The sequence below is a fragment of the Tachypleus tridentatus genome, chromosome 10 (genome assembly GCF_004210375.1).
Source record: "Tachypleus tridentatus isolate NWPU-2018 chromosome 10, ASM421037v1, whole genome shotgun sequence".
Taxonomy (NCBI): domain Eukaryota; kingdom Metazoa; phylum Arthropoda; class Merostomata; order Xiphosura; family Limulidae; genus Tachypleus; species Tachypleus tridentatus.
The window spans coordinates 180,699,985-180,725,174 of NC_134834.1; the positions used below are offsets into that span (position 1 = coordinate 180,699,985).

The 25,190-nt window shown below is 33.9% G+C and overlaps 1 protein-coding gene and 1 long non-coding RNA gene across 4 annotated transcripts in view; one reads left to right on the plus strand and one right to left on the minus strand.

The window, feature by feature from the left end:
• Positions 1 to 25,190, minus strand: part of LOC143231060 (uncharacterized) — a 54,225-nt gene that overhangs the window by 23,066 nt on the left and 5,969 nt on the right. The window lies entirely within an intron of this gene.
• LOC143231058 (teneurin-a-like) overlaps positions 18,664 to 25,190 on the plus strand; it is a 473,661-nt gene continuing 467,134 nt past the window's right edge. For 2 of the 3 annotated variants that reach the window (XM_076465567.1, XM_076465566.1), the window contains exon 1: positions 18,664 to 19,120. The gene's annotated coding sequence lies outside the window, so the exon portion shown is untranslated. Of the gene's footprint in view, positions 19,229 to 25,190 lie in introns of all 3 variants that reach the window. The other variant, XM_076465565.1, reaches the window with a different exon arrangement.

A 25,190-nucleotide genomic window follows, 5' to 3' on the forward strand; every position in this document is an offset into this window, starting at 1 on the left:
AATATTTTAGCTATTTATTTCATTATATATATCTATATAATATTTATATAATTGTTAACATAAGTTAAAAAAAAATTATAGAATGAGTGGCTATCGTATATTCTACATAATATATCAAAACCTTACATGAAACGTAATCAAATTTAATTTTAAAGAGAATCAAACAGAAAAAAGGAAAATAACAAGACAAAAAATGTGTTTGAAAAAATAAAAACTGAGCCATAAAACAAATAATGAGCCAGTATATTATTTATTATCTAAAACTGAGCCATAAAACAAATAATGAGCCAGTCTATTATTTATTAACTAAAACTGAGCCATAAAACAAATAATGAGCCAGTCTATTATTTATTAACTAAAACTCAGCCATAAAACAAATAATGAGCCAGTCTATTATTTATTATCTAAAACTGAGCCATAAAACAAATAATGAACCAGTCTATTATTTATTATCTAAAACTGAGCCATAAAACAAATAATGAGCCAGTCTATTATTTATTAACTAAAACTGAACCATAAAACAAATAATGAGCCAGTCTATTATTTATTATCTAAAACTGAGCCATAAAACAAATAATGAGCCAGTCTATTATTTATTATCAAAAACTGAACCATAAAACAAATAATGAGCTAGTCTATTATTTATTATCTAAAACCGAACCATAAAACAAATAATGAGCCAGTATATTATTTATTATCTAAAACTGAGCAATAAAACAAATAATGAGCCAGTCTATTATTTCTTATCTAAAACTGAGCCATAAAACAAATAATGAGCCAGTATATTATTTATTATCTAAAACTGAGCCATAAGACAAATAATGAGCCAGTCTATTATTTATTATCTAAAACTGAGCCATAAAACAAATAATGAGCCAGTCTATTATTTATTATCTAAAACTGAGCCATAAAACAAATAATGAGCCAGTCTATTATTTATTATCTAAAACTGAGCCATAAAACAAATAATGAGCCAGTCTATTATTTATTATCTAAAACTGAGCCATAAAACAAATAATGAGCCAGTCTATTATTTATTATCTAAAACTGAGCCATAAAACAAATAATGAGCCAGTCTATTATTTATTATCTAAAACTGAGCCATAAAACAAATAATGAGCCAGTCTATTATTTATTATCTAAAACTGAGCCATAAAACAAATAATGAGCCAGTCTATTATTTATTATCTAAAACTGAGCCATAAAACTAATAATGAGCTAGTCTATTATTTATTATCTAAAACTGAGCCATAAAACAAATAATGAGCCAGTCTATTATTTATTATCTAAAACTGAGCCATAAAACAAATAATGGACCAGTCTATTATTTATTATCTAAAACTGAGCCATAAAACAAATAATGAGCCAGTCTATTATTTATTATCTAAAACTGAGCCATAAAACAAATAATGAGCCAGTCTATTATTTATTATCTAAAACTGAGCCATAAAACAAATAATGAGCCAGTCTATTATTTATTATCTAAAACTGAGCCATAAAACAAATAATTAGCCAGTCTATTATTTATTCACTTATGTTTCGTTGTTCCTTTTCCTTTCCTTAAATTATACTTGTACACATATATTCAAATTGTATGAAAACACTTTAAGAAAGCTAACAATAACTCGAATGGATAAAATCTGTCATGTGACAGTTTGTTATGGGTAAAAGTTTTCATGTGACATCGTTTGTTATTGGTGTTAAACGAGTTTAATGATTTCAAACAAATTTTATTAGCTTAAATTACTGTTGTTGTATTTTCTTAATATTTAAGCAGGAATACGTATTATAAAAAAAGCAGTAGAAACAACAAAGTGTCTCGTGACAGCTAATAGGACCATTAGTCAAACTGTGCATACTTTCAAACAATGATAGCTAGCTTAGTTTGTTATCGTTTATTATCTATAAACATATAGATTATATAAGACATTAATACAACATAAGCCAATTCGTCCAAGCAGTTCACTCGATAACTACTCTCCTTTATTTTCTTTAGAAACATCCCATTCTTAACTTTAACTTCTATTTGTTAGGGCCAGGCGTAATCTATTTGTTTGTTTGTTTTTCAATTTCGCTTAAAGCTACACGAGGGCTATCTGCGCTAGCCGTCCCTAATTTAGCAGTGTAAGACTAGAGGGAAGGAAGCAAGTCATCACCACCCACCGCCAACTCTTGGGCTACTCTTTTACCAACGAATAGTAGGATTGACCGTCCCATTATAACACTTCTAAGGCTGAAAGGGCGAGCATGTTTGGTGTGACGGGGATTCGAACCCGCGACCCTCGAATTACGAGTTAAGTGCCTTAACCACCCATGCCGGGCCTTCGAACTTTGAATCCGATTGTTTAGTAAGAGGAACCAGTTATGGTGTCAGTTCGTCTATCAGCTGCCTTCCCTTTATATCAATCTAAATATCCTTTGTATATTCCTGTACGAATATCTGAAATAAACAAGTCTTTTATTTTCACACTCAACTAAATGTATTACAATACGTCTAACGTTAACAGGATACGATGCTACATGCTTCAAATACTATGCAACAGAAGCTCCCTTACTATCACGCATTCGCTGAAACGTGCGTGGTCCATAACTTAATGGTTTAAGTAACAGTGGAGACTTCATGTTGAAAATTATCATAAGCATACGGCCATAACGATAATAGTGATAACCATAATAAAACTGAATGTAAAAAAAAAAAATTATATCAGTGTATGACATCATAAAATTGCACCTACCTCATAAGGGCTATATTGTTTTCGCTTATACTTAACTGTCTTATCATTAATTGCACTACCTCATAAGGGCTATATTGTTATACTTAACTGTCTTGTTATCATTAATTGCACTACCTCATAAGGGCTATATTGTTATACTTAACTGTGTTGTTATCATTAATTGCACTACCTCATAAGGGCTATATTGTTATACTTAACTGTCTTGTTATCATTAATTGCACTACCTCATAAGGGCTATATTGTTATACTTAACTGTCTTGTTATCATTAATTGCACTACCTCATAAGGGCTATATTGTTATACTTAACTGTCTTGTTATCATTAATTGCACTACCTCATAAAGGCTATATTGTTATACTTAACTGTCTTGTTATCATAAATTGCACTACCTCATAAGGGCTATATTGTTATACTTAACTGTCTTGTTATCATTAAGTTTAACAAAGCCTACATTAGCTTCAACGGATCCAGAACTGAATTTCATTCGATAAACAAGAATTTCAGTTGAATTATAGCTGCAATAATCATCATTGCGTTAATAATACAGGCTGTGGCTTTGTCAAAATATAACCTTTACGGTGATGTTTAGATGTCTCAGGTTCAAACTGACATCATTAAACTCATTTTGGATAATTGGCATATTTAGTAATTACATTTCCGTGAACGACTTGATCGAGTTAGAAGAGTTTAATTAGGTTTATAGCATGTAGTGTGATCTCGTGATGTGTTAGGCGAAATGACTTACTTTAATGTACATCTATTTGACGAATTTCTCAATCTGTAGCAAACAGCAGAACTTTGTAGTTTCCTCTGATCTGAAAGCTGCTTCTCTAATTTATAGCGTCTTACCTAAAGGGATAATAATGGTTAATTCGGTGATGATCTCTGATTTTGTATAGTTATGTTTATTACTAACTAGCTCTCAAAGCAATATCATCGGGTTTGTACTCTAAAGTCCACTATAAAATTCAGTTGAAGCCATCTCATCACTCATAGTCGAGTGCGTCATGTGTCATTATAACTTTTCTACAAAATTTCATTTCAAATAGTACACGCTTTTGATGGTAGACATGAATATATAATAAATTCTAATGGTTAAACTGATATGTACGTAGATAAATATATATACACATACATACATATACATTAAAAGTTTTAACTTGAAGGATTTTAGAAAACAAATACGTTTGTGAATCTCTGAAAACACATTTTAAAGAAAAATATCACCCAACACTTTTCAATCTGCCTTTTGTATATCATTGAAATGAAAACACAGGATCAGGATTTAGATAAATGTTATTCTTGTTTCAAAACATCTTGCTTGAGAAACGTATTGTTTTCTTTCTATGATATTACTGTTGTCCGATGTTTCTAAAATATCGGTATGCTGCATGTTTTAATAAATTTCTTAATAGCTCCTAAGCCTTAAAACAACAAAAGTATTTGAAGTATGTGTTGGTTGTTTTTTTTTTTTTTTTTATTGTTGCGGGCAATGAAAAACAATCCAATCTATGCTTAGTTGTTATCTGGAGAAAGAGAGGGAGGTATTTCATATATACTATCTAATAGTCTTACTAGACGGTTTTTCTGTATATTGGTGATCGTCACGTTATCCAAGGATAGAGCAAGGAAGTTGAAGCAATTGATTAGTTCCCATAATGCTTCGCTTCATCTGCATGGGCCATTTGCCGCCATGGAGCTGCAATATCGCGACCAGTTACGTCGCTCTAATGGGACACTTCCTCAGTCAACTAGGACTAATGGCCGGAACAGCCGACAGCCAGTTGGTCATCAGTTTTTCCAAATACCCTTCTAGTAGGTTTTGATGACAGAAACTATTCTCGTGAGCAGAGGAGTCGAAATTTTTTCTGCGTTTAGTCTTTTTTTTCCCGTTCATTTTTATTTGTTCCTGCTAAACACATTTTCGTACAAATAGATGAGATAAATCACTAAGTTATCTTATACTTATGGAGTTGGTGTTTAATCAGAACGCATTCTTATGAATATTGAGGGAAACGTGAGTTGATAATGGAGTTATTAGCAATCCTCTCAGTTTCTTCTCGCACTTGTTAACGTACACGTATTTCCGTTAATTTATGTTCGTATTATATTGCGATAATGGATTAAAAATGTGTTGAGTGTACATACGTAAGCAAGTATAAAAATAAATTGTTTTGTTTGTTTTTTGAATTTCACACAAAGTTACAACTATCTCCGTTAGCCGTCTGTTAATTAGCAGTGTGAAACTAGAGGGAAAGCAACTAGTCATCAATATCCACCGCCAACTCTTGAGCTACTCTTTTACCAAAAAATGGTGGGATTGACCGTCAATTTATAACACTCCCATTGCTGATAAGGCGAGTGTATTCGGTGCAACGGGGATTCGAACCTGCACCCCTCAGATTACAGTCGAACGCTCTAGCCATCCGGCCATAGAAATAACTATGAGCACAACTTTCGTATACAAACAACGTCTTAGCATTAGTATGCTAATTATAGATGAAAGACAAAGTGTTTACCTGTTTTTTCCTACTTTAATCTGTATTAACATGGATACACTAATTGCGTTGTTTAACTTCAATTTTCTTAGGTTACGTTTTCATTACAATTACCCACGTATTTTACTGAAACGCTAGGACTATAGAATACAACTGCAGAAGTGTTTGAAAGTTCTTGAAACAAAATCAGTGGAGTATATAAACATCACTATGCCATACTGAAATCTGATGTTTGCATAATAATTTTCTCATCACATTTACTGAAATATGCTATTTCGGGTTAGACGTAGCCTAACGTTTTTCAAAGGGCCGTGCTACGCTACATAAGTCTAGTGCATGGCGCTGAACAAGTTACGAATGTTCGGCTGTTACCAATAATTTGGTTATTCGGTTAAAGTATCTGCATATTCTTCTCACTGGTTGTAATGACCTTTGTGCTTCTGACTTGATTGTTTATCAAGTCCATATACTGTTTGGGGATATTAAATAGCATATGCTATTAGAATATCTATCTTTCTCTCTGTCATGGCCTGGCATGGCCAAGCGCGTAAGGCGTGCGACTCGTAATCCGAGGGTCGCGGGTTCGCGCCCGCGTCGCGCTAAACATGCTCGCCCTCCCAGCCGTGGGGACGTATAATGTAACGGTCAATCCCACTATTCGTTGGTAAAAGAGTAGCCCAAGAGTTGGCGGTGGGTGGTGATGACTAGCTGCCTTCCCTCTAGTCTTACACTGCTAAATTATGGACGGCTAGCACAGATAGCCCTCGAGTAGCTTTGTGCGAAATTCTAAAACAAACAAACAAACTTCTCTCTGTATATATGACACAAAAATCTGTGTGTGTGTTTGTCTGTTATCTAACTATTCCTAAGTCGCTGGACCAATGTCAACCAAATTTTGTGGAATGATAGTTTGGAACAAGGGTTAAGTTGATCAGGTGCTTACAACCCATCCACTCTACATTATTTCTTCCATTGAGCGTTTATTATCTTTGACGTAGGTTAATGTTAACGATAGTCAAAGCTGGCGCTTCATCCTTTCACCGAAAATGAATTTAAATATTTCTATAACATAACATTCACATAGTGAGGAAGGAGGAAATGGAGCGTCTTATATATCGCTAGCGCTCTCTATAGAGAAGCACAGATAGTCCTCGTGTAGCTTTACGCGAAATTAAAAACAAACAAACATAAACAATCTATAGAGGAATTCAATGGGAATAATGGCCACCACTTCTGAAATAACACGGAAATTCAGCTGCAGTTTCTGCTCCAACAACCGCTATAAGACTGATATACAGTGTCATTTGTTTTAGCTATACCAGCTTCTTACTTTCGTCCATGACTCTTGAACTTCGGCCAGTAAGTGACTTCTGGAGCCAGTGATCGTAAATTAATTAATCGCGTGTAACGCTGTGGAAGAACATTAAGAGCTGGAACTGAAAGCGGGTAACAGAAAGCACACCTACGGCCACTATTTTGGTCAATACCGCTTTCTACAAAGTCACCTGACCATCACACAATTTTTCCTGTGTTTTAGGTACATACACATTGAGTACTTAAAGGTCATACAAAACGTTTGGTGAGGTAATAATGAATACTGTAATACAATGTTATGTTATATATAACTTGTGTGAAAATTAGGTATTTTGTGTTATTTTCCATAGCATCTACAAAGGACCAGTACCTCAAGTTGTAATATATAATTACCATCTTATTCAAATCTAAGATAAAATATTTTTGTGCTAAACTTCGAAATTCTTTGAAAAGTAAACTGAAATAAATAATACAATATCTTAAATGTTTGATTATATATATATATACACGTACATACGTATAGCAATACGTATTGAAAACGTAATGAAATATGTGTAAATATATATTTAACGGAATATGTTTTACCCGTGTGTTCATGAGGTCTTAACAATGAGTTTGTTGTTGTATTGGTTTATCAGTTAATCTATTGTTATAAATGCAATTACTGTTTTTTGTATGAGCTACCAACGTAATTTAGACGACCCATCATGCACCATTAGGAAAACTTGGATATTTTATTATGTCATTTACACTCTATTCTTTTAGTTTATAATTATGAATGTGTAACTTAATGATTAATTAATTAATTAAGAATAAAAGTTTGCTTCTTAAGTAAAAGAATGAGGATATGATATGATAAAATGAAATAAATGTTTCATTAGTGACGTATTTTGTCGGGAAACTAAATTGAGCTGACGATCCCGTATTTTTTTATTAGTCCTAGATAATGAGCAGCCGTCGAATCTTGAACACATGAGAACCACATACAAATGAATTATCCATTCCTTCTTGTTTTTACTTTGCTCAATAGGTTTAATATCTATGTGGTAAAAAGAAAGGTGCCTGAATGTGTCCCTGCAAGTTTGTGTGTGCGTGAACCATCCCTCAGATTAGGCTTCTGTGCTTTATATCAAAGCTCGTGCCTCGCAGAAGACTTTTGTACATTCTATCAAAGCTCGTGCCTCGTAGGAATAGTATTCCAAGGGTAATGTTATATGGCTTCTCTATTTCATTCGTTTTGTGTACTGTTTATGATATGGTTTCGTGAACAGTATTGGAATTTTAGAAACACGTAAACCGAACATACGAACTCTTTTGTATCACAGGTATTATCACAGACCGATAAAACACAATGTATCAGCATACGTGTCTCTAGTAGAATAAACACATAACTTGAGTTAATAATAATAACAATAATGTATTTTTCACGGTAATTAAATCTATTGGGTATGTAAAAAAAACTCCCAATATGCTTAAAAGAGTTTGTTTGTTTTTGTGCCGAATTTAGGACTATTAAATATTTATTTAAAGAAGAAAACAAAATCTCTGTTAGACCAAGAGTGAAATTAAATATTTATTTAGGGTTTTAATAATTGTCTGATGACGATTCAAGGAGATCAGTTAAAAATTCAAAATTAAAAAAATATCTCTTTTAATTGAAGCAATATGTATTCGTTCATAATATTTGTACAGAAATATATAGAACTTTATCCAAAACAAATATCAAAAACTTTGGCCAGATGGTAAATATCTGTATCATAATTTTTTGACATTTTATATATATAATGTCACATAGTTACTTCATGTTTAACAAAACCTCAGGGGTCTTATTTTAATGACCCTTGGGAAGCAGCCGCGACGAACGACATGCAATACTGCTCTCTCAAACTGTAGAAAGAAGGACAATCTAGCTTTTAAAACAGACACTTAGGCAGGTAATATAACTAATCTATTGTAGGAATACCGCGGGGATAGCCAGTGAACGTTTCCTTTGTACAAATCTACTTTTATATTCCGTAAGTTATAAGAAATCTGTAAATGTATATAGATTTTTGTTGTATCTCCTGCTGAAAGGAACTCCAAGAGATTTTTATGGTTTGGTAAACAAACTGTCAAAAACACGCTTTCTGTCACGAGAGGCTGCGGAGATAGTATTAACGGTAGGGAAATACAAAAATCTGTGATATGAAACTCTAGTGGAAAGAAATAGGAGGAAGCTCGCTTTAGTCCTTGCTTGAAATCTATATCAGGGAAGAGCAATTCATCTTTTATTTACTAGTAGCAGAGTGAACCTGGTCCGTTAAATCATTCTTTTTTCATAAGAAACATTTTACTGAAATAAGTTAACTTTGTACTTTAATATTACTATTATTTTAGGGATGGACCATATGTTTCGAGTAAAACGACTTTCCAATTAAAAATTAATTTACTGAATTTTTTGTCCCTCCCGGGACAGCAACAAGTCTTCGGATTTACAACTCTAAAATCAGGGGTTTGATTCTCCGTGGTGGACACAGCAGATACCCCGACGTGGCTTTGCTATAAGAAAATACACACAGTTTAGCAATTACAGGTTATTGTATTTTGTATTGAAATGAAGGATATCAGATGACAGGCAGTTAGAGCTACTGTTCGATCCACAGCATTGATTTAGGTTAGGTTTCCAGGTTAAGTCGTTCGCCAGCTGTTTCCAAAACGAACTGAAAAATGATTGTTTGATGCAATGGGTAACTCCAAACTCTTCAATTTTTTTCTGTTTTTTAACACTTGCCACAAGAGCTAGCCTACCATCTCGATGTTGGGGAAAAAATAGTCATTCCGTAAGGGTTTGGGTTCCTTTGATTAGATAAAAAGATATTTGGTACAATTTCTGAAGTCTAGGTCGCTGGACCATACTCGTGACTGGACCCGAGACCATGATAGTCAACATGGATAAGTTAACTTTTAAGTTTAGGTAAAACAATGTAGCGATGAAACATGCTTGAAATGTTCAAGATATGGTTGTGAATGTGATGGTTGCAGTGTAACGATGAAGCTAAACCACTGGTCCAAGTCGCATGAGAAAAGAACTTATTTTAAGACATTCAAATCGATCTAAAAACCCAGCTAAATCAGAGATTCGTCAACTGATTGCTTCATTGACAGAGAAACACAAAAAAAAATCATAATAGTATCGTTATGTACATAATTGGGGACCAGGATCGAGTATAAGAAATCTTTAGATTCAATAATGTGTGAAACTTAAAGGTACTGTAAAGTCCAAATATCCAGTGTTGAAGTTGAATTAGATGAACAATGCATTACAAGATTATTTCCCTAGCGATTTTCAAATTAACTATAAGAAGGATAGTATTAGGTCTGGTATGGTACTACCATAGTATGATCAATATATATTTCATCTTATCATATTTCCATTAATATTTAGTTGTTGTTTATTTTCAGCTTTAAAGTTGTACCGAGTTTCAGTCATTGAAATTTATCGAAAATGTGTTATAGCAGTGTTATCAATTTCCTTCACAATCTAATTTATCAAAGTTGGTGTTCTGTTGTCTTTACGTAAAATTTCTGGTCTATCTTTTTATCAAGATACTCTACAATCCTTGTTTTCATTTTGCTTAGATTTGGCAAAGTCAAGTGTTTCATCGCAGGTACTCACTACTTAAACTAGAATATCAGAGGTAAAAGCGTTGTGAGGAATGTTAAAATATCTTTATTTTTTCAGTTACTGATGACTGGATGCCAGAAGCAAGTGTTATAAAGCCATTCTCAGTTGCTGAATGCCTATGTTATTTATGTCAATACATAAGTCTGTTATAGTTGAAAATTAACTTATTAAGAAAAGCAACATAAGATAAGATAAAAAACGTTTTACTAAGAGTTCAATTTCCTGGTCACAGTCTTTGCTTTCAGAACAGTAGTGGTAACTAAAGTGCCATGCATTATTGTCAGATGTATTTCTAGTTAATTTGGAGTACATTTTTTGAAAGTTGTAATTACATTTCAGCTCATCCCATCACAGTGATCTTTGAACAAGTACTGGATTCCTTGAAATTAATATATATTTGGGTCCGAATAGGAAATGATGTCAGACTTTTATCACTTATAACAATAATAAAAAAAGAACAAATAAGTATTCTCAATTTTCGATATGTTTTGCAAGTACCTCTGAAATATTGAATAGTTAGCTAAGCAATACATATATAATAACGTGAATTTGAAAAAAAAAAAGTTATCTTAGAAATAGTTGCTTATGAAAGGTATCTAATTCGGTCGAGAGATATGCAAAAATAAACAGAATTATCAGAAGAAAAATTCTCAGCCAACTGGGGTTCGCCATGCGATTGTTAAACCTGAGGATTATTTTTCTAAAATAAGAGGATTAAGAAAAAAAATTATGTGATGACTCAACTGGTGGAGTGTTTGTTAGACATACAAAAAGCATGAGGTTCAATTCCAACAGCTGCAATCCTCTTATTGTTCAGCGGTAAGTTTGTGGGCGTGTAACGCTAGAAGTAGGGTTTCGATACCCTCGGTGGGCAGAATATAGATGGCACACGTGTAGCTTTGTGCTTAACTACAAATAAAACTCAAGAACTGCAACAGTTACATTTCCACACATTTCAAGTTAAACGCAATTTACCGATAATATATTGGTCTATGTATATGTGTCGAAAGGTTCCTACACTCAGTGTAACTCCCCAGAAAAACTGAATAAAAAAGTTGAGCAGTATAAGCTTGTTCCATAAGTTCCCCTCCTTTATTTTTATTCAGAAAGAGTGACACCTGGGAGAAACGATTAACATGCTGTAAATATGTTCTCTTGAAGATTGATCACTCAAGTAATGGTAATATTGCGACTGTCTTAATAACTTTATAAAATTCGTTTGAAAACGTATACTTTAACTACAAAGATTAGCCCAAGAACGGCTAATGGTGGGGGGGGGGGTTGATTGACTGTCTTATCTCTATCTAGTCTGTCAGTTCAAAATTAGGGCTGGCTAGGAGAAATCATTTTTAAGTACCTTGGTACGAATATCCAAAAACAAACAAGAAAATACACTTGGCACTCACATTTCTAATAAGAGTGTTTGGGTTATTGGTACCTCACAAACTCGTCCTAAAATTACCAGCTTAATATGTTCACTGGATGGCTCATGAATGCCATTGTATACTTCAAAAGACGCATTATACATTAATGCAGTGAAGAAAGTGGTCATTTAAAAGTTAAACTATTACAACTTACACTGTATATTGTAACAGTATGTAATAGTAGGACGAATAAAATACTAAAAACAAAAACTCATCAAAATAGTATTTACATTTCTTCATCGAATTCTTGGAAGATGATAACAGTCAAAGTTTGACGCCAAAGCTTAAATTTGTATTCATTAATGTGATTCACTTTTCATTTAGAATTTATTTAAAAGTGTTGATTTCACGAGATATTACTAACTCTTGTTCCTGCTGGTTTTATATTTATTTATCAATAAAACATCATAAGAGACGATTAACTTTTAATACTTGAAATGTATTGATGATTTAATCCCAGTATATATATATATATATTTCATTCAACTATTACAAATAACACAAAGTAAAACTCAAGAACGGAATGTTAGCACACAAAAAAAAAATGGTACGTTGCTACGAAACTAAGCTATAAGCTAGGCCTATAAATCATGTGATAAAAATCCATCAGTTCTTTTGCGGTCTTTTTATCTATTTTTCATGTTTGTTTTTTTTTTTAAATTTTGCACAAAGCTACTCGAGGGCTATCTGCGCTAGCCGTCCCTAATTTAGCAGTGTAAGACTAGAGGGAAGGCAGCTAGTCATCACCACCCACAACCAACTCTTAGGCTACTCTTTTACCAGCGAATAGTGAGATTGACCATCACATTATAACGCCCCACGGCTGAAAGGGCGAGCATGTTTGGTGCAAAAGGGATTCGAACCCGCGAGTCGGGCCTTATTTTTCATGTAAAATGTATCACCCGTAATTGTAATTATAATAACAATATTAATATATATTCTTGCAGATGTGGTTGCAACTAAAATAGAATAAAACATGATTTTTTTAAATACTATATCAAATTGCTTTACACGATTTAACCGATTCGTTATAAACTATAACAATACAGTTTAATTGAAATAACAATATTTTACTTACAATGCATTTAAAGAAACAATTGCTTAATTTGTTACGTAAAAGTTTTTATTTAATATCTTAAGTAATTAAGTGCACCTACTGAGGTCCCCTGAATAAATAGCGTGACCTCACAAGGGTCTGGTCGAACATTCAGAAGCAGGAATTTCCGATCTATATATCTGACGGTCCACCTCTCTTCTTTATATCCCATCATCTTTACAACTGAACCGTAAAAACAGAGACGACCACGTATTTAGTTGGATGAACTCATATTTACACTCCAACAAACAGTAACTTCAAGGGACCATCCAGACATTTTCCGTTGTTTCCGATCAATTAGATAACCAAAATGAAAGGCTCTAAAAATACTGATGCATTGATGTAGCCCATCAGTTTGGGCAGAATGATATTGTCTCACGTAGGTCTTTCACATAGGTGAAAATGTAAAGTGCCATCTGCAATTGTACACATTTAACACGTAGGAGAATCATGAGATGAACCTTTGATAGCAAAACGGCGAGTGTATCTTTGCTTTTTAAAGTTGTCACGTCTGTACAGTAAACTCATCTAATATCTGAAGAGTTATTACCGTGTACGTTTGTAAAAAAAGTGTGTTTTTGCTATTTGATAACAATTTGACGGAGAGTTGAAAAACCATGATGACCATCGCTGAAGTCAGTTGACCTGTTTTTATATCTGTGATTCAATACCTGACTTTTGTTGAGGTAAAAAAAAATGTGATCGTGTTGACAAATTTTAAATGCAATAGACTACATCAGATTTTGACCATAAGGATGCCCTCCAGTGGCTCAGCGGTATGTCTGCGGACTAACAACGCTAAAACCGTGTTTCGATATCCGTGGTGGGCAGAGCACAGATAGCCCATCGTGTAGCTTTGTGCTTAATTCAAAACAACAACAACCATCATGACACAATTCGATCGTATTACTTTCTATAATCTAAGTAATTATTACGTATTAAATATTATGTGCTCAAAAAAAGGGTTTAATATGGCGCTCGACTTGTAATCACACAAAATATGCTCGCCATTACAGCCGTGGAGGTGTTATAACGTTGCAGCCAACCCAACTATTCGTTGGTAGTTGAGTAGCCCAAACGTTACTGGTGGGTGGTGATGATTAGCTGCCTGTCCTCTAGTCTCACACTGCTAACTTAGGGACGGCTAGCAAAGATAGCTCTGGTGTAGCTTTGCGCGAAATTAAAAAAAAAAAGAAGCAAATAATTAATTTTTGGATTGCTATTCAATTATCAAATTTCTTGATCACTTTAATCTCGTCAACATCGTTTTTGTTTGTCACTGTTGGTGAAACTACGGTTGTTTTTTTTTTTTGTTACAAACTATCTAAGGGATATAAAAATGTTTCTGTTATGAGAAACGTATACCACTACATCTTACAACACCAAGCCAAGCGAAAACTAATTACTAGTTACGGCCTTTACAGACATGCTCTTCTAATGATTTTAAAGAACTGTCGTAAATTCCCAGATGTGTGTGTAGATTTCTCTCTCATGACTGCTATAAAATGACTTAGAGCTGTCGTATTGGTAATTTTTCGTGTTAAAATGTTAATATTAGATGACCTAATTGAGGCAACAAGAAATCAAGTGACACAGAAGTGTGTTTTGTATTTACTTTTAATTACAGTTTTTTTTTTACGAAATCCTAAATTTGCAGAAATACAAAATAAACAATAGTAAAACACGATCATTTAATAAGCATAACACTTGGTAACGTAAACTACGGTAACACAAAAGTGGTGAAAACGTTGTTCGACTTCGCTAATATATTTACGAGAATAAAGATACGCTTAATTGTTTATGTGTTTAGAAATTCGAGCAAAGCTACACCAGAACTACCTTCGCTAGTGGTCCTTAAGTTAACAGAGTTAACTGAAAGACATGCAGCTAGTCATCACCACCCACCGCTAACGCTTGGGCTACTTTGGTACTAACGAATAGTAGGATTGATCTTCACTTTTTATAACGACCTCACGGCTGAAAGGGCGAGCATGTTTGGTGGAAAGGCGATTGAAATTCGCGAACCTCAGATTACGAGTCGAGCGCACTAACCACCCGGCCATCCCAGGCCTAATTATGCTTAACGCGAAGTTCACATATTAATACACTTCAATAGACCTAGCCAGAACAGCCCATCCACTTATTCTGGTTTTCAAAAGGATACAGCAACTCACAAGATGCTTATCACAGTCTCAAATATAAGACGCTATCTTGCACTGTGTCGCTTCTTCTGTGTGGGTATTTGGGTATGTTAATTTTTGAATACCCAGGAGGGTCAGGTGCACAAGACCTCTTCCTCCATCCCTAACTATGATGTTGTCTATTCTTTGGGGTGTATTATTGGGTATAACTTTGGGCCACAGTATTACATCGTACTTAGGCCCGTTTCAGGGCAATGTCCATGTATATATAGTCTTGAAAAGTTTTTATTTTCCTTCACTTGTATATTCATAATATTTTTTTCCATATATATAAAATACTACTACTACTACTACTACTACTACTACTAATAATAATATAATAATATAACAATAATAATATTAATAATAATAATATAACAATAATAATATTAATAATAATAATAATAATAATAATATAATAATAATAATATTATTAATAATAATAATATAATAATAATAATAAAGCACGTATAAAAAAGGAAAAATAAATAAACAGAAATAAAGTAGGTACAATAAAATATAACTAGTTTTAAGCGTCTAGTGCATGGTGGCCAGCTTGTTTTATATTTCTTAAGTATATATTTATAGAAGAGAGGTACTTAGGACTATGTTCATCATGCACGTAGTATCTGTCGAGATCACACATTAAGTCATGTTTATGCCAATTTTTTCAGGTATTGGCTCTACGTGTGCAAACTTGTGCATGAATGTTTTATATTCTTTGTAGGCAGGAGATGCATATTCTATTATAGGTCTGATGTATGTTTTGTAGCTTTTTTAATATATTGTCAGGTGATGTTCCTTGATTTTTACCTGAAAGACTTCTTGCATAATTCGCTCTTTTCCAGATTCTAATCAGGATATTGTTTGTATGCTGTATCCACGTTAATATGGTTTCATAAGTTAATCCTAGAAATTTTGCAGAAGTAGCAGTCAGTAAAAGTGATCCATTCATGTATAACTTGGTGGATCTTTTTTCAGTTTATTTAATCTGCTGAATAATATTACTTGGGTTCTCGGAATATTAATTTTTATTCTGTATTTCTGGCTGTATTCTTCTCTATTATGTAATACTGGTTGGAGGTGTGTTTGCTGCTGTTGAAGGAGTGAGGGCACTTGTCCAGACCGCTACATCGTCAGCAAATTGTGATGCAAAACCTAAGTTTAGGTCCAACAGTGGCATATTACTCACACACATGATAACTAAGATAGGGCTAACTACCCTTTTCTGCGGGACTCCTGCTTCGAGTGAAAAGGACCCTGAGTGGGCCCCATTCACATCAACTTTACACGTTCTGTTTTCCAGGAAATTGGATATTGCACTGTGTCATGAGAATTTGTTTGTTTGTTTTAAATTTCGCGTAAAGATACTCAAGGGCTATTTGCGCTAGCCGTTTCTAATTTAGCAGTTTAAAACTAGAGGGGAGGCAGCTAGTCCTCACCACCCACCGCCAACTCTTGAGCTATTCTTTTACCAACGAATAGTGGGATTGACCATCACTTTATAACGCTCCCACGGCTAAAAGAGCGAGCATGTTTGGTGCGACGGGGATTCAAACCTGCGATTGTCGGATTACGAGTCGAGTGCCTTAACCCACCTGGCCATGCCGGGCCGTGTCATGAGAATCAAGTTTATGTTTATTGTTTGTTTTTAAATTTCGCGCAAAGCTATACGAAGGCTATCTGCGCTAGCCGTTCCTAATTTAGCAGTGTAAGACTAGAGGAAGGCAACTAGTCAATACCACTCACCGCCAACTCTTGGGTACTTTTTCTTACTAACGAAAAGTGGGATTAACTGTAGGCTTATAACACCCAACAAATGAAAATCCGAGCGTGTTTTGTGTGACGAGGAAACTTATATTGAAGAAGAATGAAATAATGTGTTTAGAATTATGAATCTCTTTACTTTCAGTTCGATAATATTTTTTGGGCACAATACATGCAGGTCCGGCATGGCCATAAGGCACTCGACTCGTAGTCCGCGGGTTCGAATCCCGTCACACCAAACAAACTCGGCCTTTCAATTGTCGATCCCACTATTTTTTTGGTAAAAGAGTAGCTCAAGAATTGGCGGTGGGTGGTGATGACTAGCTGCCTTCCCTCTAGTCTTACACTGCTAAATTAGGGACGGCTAGCCCAGATAGCTCTCGTGTAGCTATGCGCGAAATTCAAAACAAACAGGAATCAAACCAATACATACATCCTATTTTACGTATACGATTTAAACATTCCCATTTTCAATACGCAAAAGCTTAAAGTGCGGTGGGTGTTTTGAGATATCGTTCGGACTCGAACCCGACTCGTCAACTAGCTTTACTAAAGGGCCAATCCATGCTTGTACATTTATCTAAAGATTTTCGCCATTCTATTTTCCAAGCTTCCCGCTAGTACAGCGGTAAGTCTACGGATTTACATCGCTAAAATCAGCGGTTCGATTCCCCTCGGTAGGCTCAGCAGGTAGCCCGATGTGGCTTTGCAACAAGAGCACACACACACTATTCTTCAATATCTGTATGCATAGAACGTTATGTATATGTTTTCAGTATTCCCATCTTCAATACTTAATACGTGTATTTTATGTATGTGTAATAAAGTGGACGTAAAGCCTTATTTAAAACATACAATTGCCTAGCATGCATACCTCTAGGTCCTTCAGTGGCACAGCAGTATATCTGTAGACTTACAAAGCTATAAAAAAACAACTTTCGATAGCCATGGTAGGCAGAGGACGGATAGCCCATTGTGTAACTTTGTGCTTAATTAAAAAAAAACAGCAGCAACGTCGTACATCTAGGTAAACGTAACGGTTAGTGTAACGTAAATTTACGTCTGTTTCAGTGGAAAAGGTAACATAATGCTGTGTTCAGTACATGAATGTAAGAAAAGAAAAATCAACTGTTTATAGACAATAATTCGTTCCCCAAATTTGGTTTTTCTCTTGCTTTTACGTCTATTTGTTTTAGGGTTATGTCATATAGATATGGATTCACATTGTCCAACATATTTATCAATATAAATATACACATGATTATAGATTCATCACTCATTACTAAAAGCTCCCCAGTGGCAAAGCGGCATGTTTGAGGACTTATACTGTTAGAAATGGGATTTCGATCACCGTGGTGGGCAGAGTACAAATAGCCCATTGTGTTAAATAACAAAGACAACATAAACTCAGCATTAAATGGCATTACATTTAGTTACGCTCCGATAATTATTGAAACCTTTGTGGTTCTTCGTAATTATAAAAATAAAATAATATCTGCTAACGCTAGATGGCAGCTGAAAGGGGACTTAGATATGGAGAACTTTTTCATGTTTATTAAGAGAAAATATTGACACGCTTTATAATACATTATTTATAATTTATGGGTCAAAATAATAATGAAAGTGGTAGTAATTATTACCTCAAAATAAAAAACCTTTCTTTGTGAATTTTGGCGCAAATTTGTACAAGTACACCATAACTATCAATTTCAGTATAAAAGACAAAGGAACAAAAAAAAAAACAAAAGCACTAATTGTGGCAAGATGAGTCATCATAACGTATAATTTTACCCCTATTTTCCCACTTCATACACACTCCTCAATGACATTATAGTCCTCGTAGTTCTTAAATAAAAGCAAGGTTAACAGGATATTTTTCTATTAGCAACCACACTCAGCCGTTTCTGTGTCAGCTATTTCATAATGTAGTGAACTGAGAGCAATCTTGATATCCGCTTGGAGAAGTTAAACATCCTATCTTTTGTTGTTTACAAAGTCCATACACAAGATAGAAGAGGGCACTAATTAGCGTCTACGCTACGTCTGGGATGTTAAAATCGTACACGTGCGTACCAGTTCTAACATACAGTGGGAGATAGTTCCTCTTCTGAAAACTGAGTACTTTATAGCCTCGTCCGGGGTGTGCTATTCACAGTAAGTGTTGAGTGACGCTCTTAACAAGTGGCGAAATTAGGAAAGAGGCGTAGCCTCGGTTTGTGTTGTCAAAATTAAAATTTAGATATTATGAAGGCATTGGACTTTTCCTCAAGTGTTATAGTTAAAAGCGTTTAAGTTAAATAACCATGGTCAAGAAGCTCGTGTAACATTTTCGTGTGTCGTATGTATTCAGTTACTATAGACTTCTACAATTAAAGTGTATTCAGTTACAATAGACTTCTACAATTGGGGTTTATTGCGTTACAGTCGACTTTTTAAACCGAGGTACGTCATTTTCTGTATTTTGTATGTAATCAAATGATGTACGTAGTTAGTTACAATAGACTTCTATAACAGATGTGTGTTAATTTACAGGAGACTTCTACAATTCAGGTACGTCAATGTCAATATTCTTCAAAGAAGTTTGTTTTCTTGCGACGTCTGGCATCCTGTGCAGATGTTGGCTTTACAATAATGCAGTTGTAACTGAACTCTTGTGTTGATTTATATTAACGATGCACAATTTTCATTCAAAGAAATAACGTTAGCTCTCAATTATTTTAATTTATTTATCTCAAAACGCCAAAGTAGATGTAACAGGACCATGATAAGAAAGCATCTGTTGATGACATTAAATATTTTAATGGTCTAAGTAATGATAGGTATGCTGGAATTATCTAAACAGTTGTTTGACCATGTGTTTACTAGTGTTAGTGAAGCAACAGATGATAGCTTACAATCATCTTGTTTTATGGAATGTCTTTATGTTTATTATATGAAATGTGAATCTGCACATTGAGCACCCGAAAGAGTGTGAAACGAGAGGAATATACCATGATCACTATATTTCGTTTCTTGGATAAGTTTAGCCTTGGGTTAAATTACAATGCTTTTAACATGTTTCAAACATATTGGAAGGGCTACTCTTGGAGAAGTAAAATTACAGACAAAAGGATCGTTGAATGGAAATTGGCTTCTAGTAAACGCTAGAACAAACAGCAATCATACTTCTATTTCTTTTACAAAAGTTAAAATAATTAAACAGGTTTTTAACTAGTACTTTTGAGTCTCTTGGATACTGAAATTTTTCATGATTTATTGCATCTTTACGTCAGCAATCTACCACATCAATGACGTGGTGTGGAACAGTAATTTCTGCCATGTTTTTAAGGCGTTAGTTTGTACGGCTGGCACAAATATCGTAGTATATCTATTGACTATTTACGCGTGCGTGAAAAGTGTTGAAACTCGGACATGTAACAGTTACCATGTTAGTTATTATTGATGTATGGTTAATTATAACTGACAAACTAATGTTACAACTGCTGATTACAGTATAGATTTTGTACAAACCTGTTTACTAAACGTGTTTGTTTGGTGTGGCTAACGAATAAAGCAAGTTTCCTCTCCCTAACGCTCACGTGTAATTAATCTCTAAACCATAAACTTCTTCTAGGATCAGTTTATTTCGATGCATAGTCTGTATCTTCAAATGTTAAGCCTTACACAACATGGCCGAACAAAATAAGGGTTCAAAGACAAGAAAAAAATATTGAAAGAAAAATCAAAGTGGCTGAAGGACGAAGAAAAAATCTTCATATTTTTTTAAAGAGAAATTTCTTAGAATATCAGAGAATAACAACCAGAATATACGGATCTTCGAAACAGCACCGACAATTATCACCGTAAATTATGAGAGTCATTGCAGTACTTTTTATATATAACAGTTTCTTACTCAGATTGTGTTTCATTTTTAAAATTGAGAAAAAATAACTTGTGTGATATGCATTAGTTTTCTAATGAATAAGTCCTTGGTTTTTTTTGAGTGCGCATAAGCAATATCAGTTTATCGTTAAATTAAGATCATTGTAATATTTTGTGTTTGTTTTTCTCTGTATTTTAGGGAGCACGTACATTTGTTTTTACTATAAATTTCTGACAGTAACTATTAAAATACTTTTGGTTATAGTTCAAAGTGAAGATTTTCAAGAACGACCATACGTTTTTAGGAAATCCGTCCAATTATGTTAGCCATATCGCAAACACAATCCAGTCACGTGCATAGTATCGTTTTAAGATTGATGTTCTGGTATTAATCATTGGTGGAGATTAAAGATGATATAAACAACGCTTCTTTCATATCTGAAAATTTCTAATTAGAGTCTAAGTTAGTTTCTCCGTCAAAGTTGAGAGCTAATTATTCATTCGCACTAATTAGACCTAGTGATCATTGTTGCATTTCGAAATTAATCAGTTCGGTCTTAATTAATGAATATATAGAAACGATATAGAGTTTGTCTCTGTGCTTCTCTTACTTCTGGGTTACTTTTCTAGTGTCCACATCCTAAGCCTAATTGATTATTTCAATACTGCAATGGAGTTACGAGAAAGAATGTTATATAAGTGAATTAAAATAAACTTTTACGAGGCTTAAGTTCTTTTTCTCACGAGAAAAAAAACAACAACAACAATACTGTCCAAGCATCATAGCGACCTTCGTTATAAATTTGAATAAATATAAACATGTTTGTCTATAAACCTCAATTTTAAAATTACAAAAAAAAATATTTCGTTTTCTCCCTAAATGTACTTTCTTTCATCTGTGTTTATTTTTAAAAAAAATACAACCATTTTCAGTGCACACACGTAGAATAATTGTAAATGCGACTTTTCATTTATTTCCGGTAAGTTTTACTTTCATGGTTGTAAACCATGACAAAGAAGGTGGTAAGTTTACAGAGTATCACATCTGCTGATATGTGAAATCAGAGTTTGTAGCATACCACAAGATAACAAGTTAATTTTAATGCAAATGTTAACGATCACTATAGTTTTATGGCCTCGTAAATCTCGTTCGTGAAGGATTAAAGCGAAATTCGGGCCTTGTACGAAAGAGAACGGTTTATACCGCCAAGTTCCTTTTAATCAAATATATGTGCTTTATAAATTCGCACCAGCTTTATTTGAGCGTTAAGAGTTCATCTGGAAATACGCTACAAGTCAGTAATAATCATAACTCTTAAATCCTTTTATAGATGACGTTAAAGTTAATGATTACTTTACATAATATTAGGAGAGGTATCCTGAAGACTTACAGAACTATAACAGTTTTGTCAGTATAAATTAAATATGGAGAAGAAGGGTATATATTTTGATTCAACCAGCGAGTGTTTCAATGAACGAAATTCAGAAAATTCAACATTAAAAGATTACAGACGAAGAACAAGAGACAAAGTGTGTTTTATGTTTCGTTTAATTTTAGAAATTATCTAATAATATTTTATTATAGACTTTGGTTATTGCAGAATAAATAGATTATATTATGGGACATGATCTAGTTCAAGGGTTCCAATGGCGTAACCAGGCTTTTAACTCAAAGACGGGGTAAACTATTTTAAGGGGAACACTAAAGTAAAAAGTTGAATTAAATAAGATGTAACAGTGTTTACAGAAATTTTATTTTTTATTAGACGATACAAAATGAGTTTACTATAAATAAAATCTGAAAAATATGTGATCAATATGCATAGATTTTTCAGGGGGCGGTCCCCCTTGGTTAAATCTTTGGGAGTTCCCAGTGCGGTAACAAATACAGAAGTCAAAGAATAATGTTTTGCGTGGGTGTGTAAGCCAGAATGTGGAAAGCTGTAATGGGTCTTGTGTTGAGAAAGTTTTTGATCTCCTTTATCTAGTGAATATCTCGTTCCGATGTGTGTCGTGAAAAATCGGACTGTGAACGTAGGAATATATTAATTATCTCTCAAGTAAAGTAGTTCTACGGTTTTGTTGATACTCTAACTGATGGAAAACAAAATTGACTCCGATCGATAAGAAACTTTCTTGGAATTAAACTTTCATGTTATTATTTTCAACAAAATAAATTGCTCAAGTGATCTAATCCAACATTGTCGAGATAGGGCCAGCAGTCTTATGAACAAAACGCTAGAATACACGAGAAACCTATCATATGCAACTCATACATTAGATTAATTGATTCGTATTCAAACTCCTGTTAATTTTGGATCGATTACAGTGAGCAACCTTTCACTCCTTAATTTATTGTGGGCGTATTTATAACACCAAGTTTATAAAACGTTAACTTGTAAACTCATGTAAATTAATGATAATACACCAAAAACTGTAAGCACAACGTTGCTCGTTGTATGTTATTTTTTTCGGTTAACAAAAACAAAGCTTTTCTTTTCTTCAAGTAACGATCGTTTGTTTTTTTTTTCTCTCGTAAACATAAGATTTAAAAAGCTGGCTATCTTTTTTAGTACGTGTCACCTAACAAATAGGATTTGATTTTCACTGACAAGCGAAACGTTACAGGAGTCATATTCGAGCGATCTTCCTTGAAATGACGTTAAATATCATTCTAAAACTGTAGGATCTTTTTTCTCAAACTCGGAGGATTACACAATATGTGAACTCCAAAATTAAATTAGTGTCATTCACTATTGAAACACTAGACAAACCGTGAGGCAACTATGACTTAATTGCGAGCTTCATTCTATTCTTTGCCGCTATATGGTATTAGCAGAGAAAACTTTATTTTGACGAAAACAAGTAAAACTCAGTGAAGACTTAGACATTTATAAGAGACATGACATAAAAGGTTAAGTACGGCTTTAAACTTCGCAGTTTTTACTTATTTTTACCGACTTTAATTTATTTATTCAACTAAAACTGTGTCATGGAGATTTGTTAACTCAATTATAATATATTTTTAAGCAAAGGTCTAAAATAAAGGGTTTTCTAAAACAGGTACATTTTAACACCGCATTTAAATGTGTGAAAAGCTTTAGATTAAGGAGTGTTAAAGGGTGTGGTACACCTAGGTTTAGTAATAAACTCTGACTTATGAGGGGGGGGGAACAGTGGAGTTAAATTCCACCTCTGGCTAGTAATTTGATTTGTTTGGAAACGAAAAGTGGTTGAATTTATCAGTAGCCATCTACCAGACCCCCGCTAGTACAGCGGTATGTCTCCGGATTTACAACGCTAAAATCAGGGGTTCGATTCCCCTCGGTGGGCTGAGCCGATAGCCCGATGTGGCTTTGCTATAAGAAAACACACACACACCATCTTCCAATAAAAAATCTAGTTCGAACCACACAAGTGAACTTCCGTAATTGGTCAGTCGAAAATCGCTTTAACATAATGTGATGTTTATAATTGTGTCAATTAGAGTTATCTCCCTCAGTATCTGTAAGTATCATTGATTCGATTAATAAATCAGATATTCAATGGTAACAAACTAGCTCTTAGTGTATATTTGTTTCGGGTATGAGACAATATATAAATAAAAGTGTGTTAGAAAGATAGTAAATTATTTTGTCACATACAATAAGACGATCTTCCTTTTATATAAAGATCATCCTGTGTGATTAGATTGTATACAACACATGCGGCCAAGTGGTTAAGGTGCCTGACTCGCAATCTGAGGGTTGCGAACTCGAATCCTCCTCCGCCGAAGATGTTCGCTCTATATGGTAGCTAACTAGACTAGCCATTCTGGTGTAAGTCTCTCTTTGCTTATAAAAATTATCCAAGTACCCCTAATTCGTTAGGACTGAGGTCAAAATGGAAAAAGGAAACGTACAAGAAGTACGTATATATATATATATATATATATCCTTTCACATTTGTGGTGAGCCATTTTAATGTTTGCTGGTTGATTTTAAAAATTCCATGACTTTCCATAACTTTCATGTACACCCATTCATTACCCTGTTTGCTAGTAATTACTTTATCATAACTTTTTTTTAGCTCAACTATTAACAGTACCCAACATAATTGGCAGTTTTAGCTTCAATCAGACATAATAATATTTTGTTCTCGCTTTTGCCACTGAAACATCTAATTTTCTGAACTGGTAACCAACAATCAAAAGTATATTTTCAATAGAAACGTGAAAAAAACACACACATGAAATTGGGATTATAAACTGTTATGTTTACTTGAAAGAAAAGCTGAAAAGTATATCCAACTCAAAATACTTTATACAGTTTGTCTACAAGAAATCCGGTTTGGTATTGATGTTTTTACGTGCGACGTGCGATGCCTCTTAGAAAAGGTCACATATTGGTCATTTTTCGAGATGTTGGCATTATCTTTGATACTAGGCGGTCATGAAATTTTACAAAATAACAATTGAAGTGACGAGGTGACAGCTTACTCTGTAATAATAATAAGGAACTCTCCCCTTATGCATGCAAAAGTCACTCTGTTGAATTTGGTTTCCTTTAGTGACACTGATGTGTTAGTGACACGAATTACATACTCCATACTTTATTAGTACAATAGATCACAGTTCATGTATGCTGAGAGAAATCACAGTTACATTGTTCAC